The sequence below is a fragment of the Hyaena hyaena genome, unplaced genomic scaffold, assembly GCF_003009895.1.
Source record: "Hyaena hyaena isolate Hyena2069 unplaced genomic scaffold, ASM300989v1 scaffold_85, whole genome shotgun sequence".
Lineage (NCBI taxonomy): Eukaryota > Metazoa > Chordata > Mammalia > Carnivora > Hyaenidae > Hyaena > Hyaena hyaena.
Genome location: NW_024080717.1, coordinates 1,430,088 through 1,434,630, shown reverse-complemented (window position 1 = coordinate 1,434,630; position 4,543 = coordinate 1,430,088). Strand labels below are relative to the sequence as shown.

General features: G+C 44.0%; 1 pseudogene; it reads right to left on the bottom strand.

Annotated features, from left to right (window-relative positions):
* Positions 1–3,833: 3,833 nt before the first annotated feature.
* Positions 3,834–3,955, bottom strand: LOC120233148 (annotated as a pseudogene).
* Between the last annotated feature and the right edge of the window lie 588 nt (positions 3,956–4,543).

The following is a 4,543-nucleotide window of genomic DNA, read 5'->3' as shown; positions in this document are numbered from 1 at the left end:
GCCTGGCTGGCTCAGTTGGTGGAGCATGCGACTCTTGGGGTTGTGAGTTTGAGCCCCATGTTGGGTGTGGAGATGACTTGGGGCACCTGGGTGGCTCAGTCAGTGAAGCGTCCTACTCTCGGTTTCAGCTCAGGTTGTGATCTCAGTTTGTGGGTTTGAGCACACTTACCCATATTTTTTTTTTTAATTTTTTTTTTTATTTATTTCTAGGAGAGAGAGAGAGAGACAGCGTGAACCGGGGAGGGTCAGAGAGAGAGGGACGCACAGACTCCGAAACAGGCTCCAGGCTCTGAGCTGGCAGTCAGCACAGAGCCCGACGCGGGCTCGAACCCACGAACCGCGAGATCATGACCTAAGCAAAAGTCGGATGCTCAACCGACTAAGCCACCCAGGCGCCCCCACTTACACATATTTTTAATTTAAATTGAAATCGAGATGAATTTTGAAGGCTAAAGATCCACTGATTCTTTTTTTTTTCCCCCCACTCAAGAAACAATTCTGGAGCACTTATAACGTACCAAGAACGATGCTAGGCTCTGGGAACTTGGAAGGTCGAACACTCATTAACTAATCACTGCACTTAACAAGTATTTTTTGAGGAATTATGCTGCACCTGGGACCGCGCAAGACACTGGAGATAGGGTTCTCCTCAAAGGGGTCTCATTTCACAGGGAGAGACTAAGACACAGATGCCAATCATACAGCATGGGAAGCTCACTGACGTACACGTACGTGATCATCCACAGAGGGGCAGCTGACACCTGTGAAGACTTCGCACAAGCGGTGATGCCTGAACTGAAGCTTAAAAGGCAAATGTAAGTTAATTAAGTACAAGGGGTGTAGAAGCAGGAATGGTGCATCAGGAGTAAAAGGCCAAAAGTTGGCAAACAAAACAGAATCGTTCATTCCTTCATCAACAAAAATTTACTTTCTCTTCTGTCACAGACACTGTATTAAGCACAAGGTACTGGTAAGTAAAAATAGGTCTAGTCCCTGTTCTCCCGAGTAGCTCTAACATAAAGGATAAGTGGCATTTATAACATGATATAGAAGCCTTTTGCCTAAACATCTATTAATTTCTAAATACTTTCTTGTAATATAGTCTGCATATTATGTTACTAACACAGACGTTAACAGTATGTGTATTAAATAGCTATAATTTAATTTTTTACTGGGAGGTCTCAGAAACTCATTTAGTTTGGTTGTTCTAAAACAAGATTTTCTAAATGAAACTATATTGTAAATGATGCATATTGGGTTTCCCCGCTGGCCCCCAAAACCTGCATAATACATATGACACATGCTGTAAAGCATTAATAGTCCTATTTCAAATATACTGAATCATCATTATGTCAAGTGAGGGGAAAACTGGAAGACTCTAGGAATATGCTGTAAAAGAAAAGACCTGCATCTCATAGAAGTTATAATTTAGTAAGAGACAAATCACTATTATACACATGAGTGTATAATGATAATCTGAGATGAAACTAGGATAAAACAAAGGGACCAGTGGACATATAATGAGCACCTGAGCCTACTCCTGAGCTCTGGGAAGACCAGCCTGGCAACCAGGCAAAGGGGTGAATTAATGTTTTCATGTGGGGGGGAGGGGCAAATACTCAGTAGTAGAATCAATGGATCATATGGTAGTTCTACTCTTATTTGTTTGAGGACCCTCAACAAATGCTGTCTTCCCCAGTGGCTGCACCAGTTTGCATTCCCACCAACAGTGCAGGAGGGTTCCTGTTTCTCCACATCCTCGCCAACACTTGTTTCTTGTGTTGTTGACATCAGCCATTCTGACAGGTGTGAGGTGATAGATCTTTATGTTTTGCTTTGTTTTTTGACAGAGAGTGCGAGAGCACGAGCAGGGAAGAGGGGCAGAGGTAGAGTGAGACAGAATTTTAAGCTGCCTCCACACTCAGCACAGAGCCCAACGTGGGGCTCAATCCCGTGACCCCAGGATAATGACCTTTGCTGAGATCAAGAGTCAGATGCTCAACCCACTGAGCCACCCAGGTGCCCCATCCTCTGCCCATTTTCAATTGTATTTTCCCCCTGGTGCTGAGCTTTGTAAGCTTCTTATATATTCTGGATATTAACCCCTTATCAAGTAATGTATAGAACTGTTGAATCATTACATTGTACACCTAAAACTAATATAGCACTGTATGCTAATTATACTTCAATAAAAAACAAGGGTGATGAAAGAAGAACATTCTGGATAGGATGTTAAAGGAACTGGGGCGAGATCAGCTTACAGAATGTAAGAGTGGAGTAGAGTACCATGAGAAAGACCATGTCCAGACGACACAACGTCTTGTGAATCATGTCATTTTTTTCTAAGGACAAAGGGAGAGATCAAAAGCAATGGAGTATCATGGCAGATTTACATATTAAATGGCCCATCCCTTCTGCGACGTGGAGAAAAGATTGTACAGAGTCCAGACTAGAAGGCAGGCATCCAGTTACAAGGTTACCATGCTGATCCAGGAGAGGTGGCAGTGGCTCAGACCACTGTGGCAATAGCAGCGATGGAGAAAACGTAAATAAGTGGGACACGTATTGAGGTGCTAGGACTTGGTGCAGGATTACTGAGAGGGCAGAAAGGGGGTGTGAAGGATGACTACAAATTTTTAGCGCTATTTAGGAAGAGCTGACTGAACAGTGAAAATGAGGAAGAAAAGTGACTAGGCGTTATGCAGACATGTGACGTGAACAACAGAATGGATAATGATTTAGCCACTGAAATGTTCAGAGACACAGCAGCGGGTTTAGGAAGAAAGGTGATGAGGTTTATTTTGGACTTGCTGCGTTTGAGATACTTGGGTATTCCATGGGTACAAGACAGGCAGGTAGTTTAAAGACCGGAGTCTGACATTGACAGCAGAATGTCTGGAGTAGAGACAAAGGTGTGGGATTCCTGATTTTGCAGGTTACACACAGTTGGCCCCATCGGTGGGATTGACATGGGACTCTGGGGGAGTACTACCATTAAGAATTAGGATTGTGGGGCTCCTGGGTGGCTCAGTCAGTTGAGCATCCAACTCGATTTCGGCTCAGGTCATGATTCCAGGGTCATGAGATCAAGGCCTTTGTAAGACTCCATGCTAAGCATGGAGCCTGCTTAATATTCTCATTCTCTCTCTCTCTGTCCCTCTCCCAACCTTGTGCTTGCATTCCCCCTCTAAAAACAAAAATAAAATAAAGAATTAGGATTTCATGGGACGCCTGGGTGGCTCAGTCAGAGGAGCGTGGGACTCTTGATCTTGGGGTTGTGGGTTCGAGCCCCACACTGGGTGTAGAGATTAGTTAAAAATAAATTTTTAAAAAATTTTTTAAAAATTGCAGGTCTTACAACCTCTCATATTGATTAGAACCCAACCTCTTTTCAGCCACATGTTTATATAATCCCTAAGTAAATCACATCTTGTCATTGCAAACTCCCCAGGTTTAATTACAACCCTTGCTGGCTGAGTGCATAGTGATTGAGAATCAGATTCACTATTTTCCTCCAATGGAAACCAAGTGCCGAGTAAAGAAAAGCAGAAGAATTTAACATCGCCTCGTTCGCCATCTTTCTGTTCCTATCCGAGAACTGGTCCTTCTCCCTCTTCTCCAGCCTCTCGCTGCAACAAGCCAGCACGCGTGAGACCGCATGCGCAAGCCAGGCCTGTGTGTGCCACGCTCAGAAAACCATGTGCAAACCGGGGATGTGATTTATCATGACACCTAGTAAGTGTTTTTATCAAACTTTAAGTGTACTCCCATCCAATGAAAAATTAAACTTTGGTATGAGGCTTGTGGACAGCCTTGTACCACTCCAGTATCACCTCTGGTACAATCCTTTATAGTTCCCGTCGTCATCGCGGGGTACTGGGGGAAAGTTTTCAACTAGCAATAAGCACACCTCAGATAAACCTCATTGACTACGACGCTGCCCCTGTACAAAGCTACAATCCTTTACATTTCGAACGTCATTAAAAGTGTGTCCAAAGTAACTTGGCTTGCTTTCCTGCTTTCGCTACATACAAAACAGTGGCCATACCAGCAGGTACTCAGTATGGTGACTATTACATTCATAAGGACTCCTGGCTGAAAGCGACAAAAAACCATATGAAACCAACTTCAAGAAAAAAGAATTATTGCCTTTGATAGCTAGGTAGCTCAGAGAATCTAAGAAAAAGCTGCAGAGTCTTAAAATCAGGGAACACCACGACCAAGACACTTTACCCACTGGGATTTCAACTTGTTTCTGCTTCTCTTGATGAGTTAGTTTCATATGTTGTTATTGTACGTTATCCTCTCCATGGGGTGGGAAAGATGTCACCCCAGTCAGAGTCTGGCTGCTTCCTTTCCACTCGAGTTGCTTTCTCCCCATATTCAGGTAGCAAGAACAAGGAATGATTCTGTTTGCTGGGGAGACGAGATATTTCACTGGGTCAGGCCTGGGCCAGAGACATTTGCCACCACAATAAAGAATATGAGGGAGGGGGCGCCTGGGTGGCTTAGTCGTTTAAGCGTCCGACTTTGGCTCAGGGCA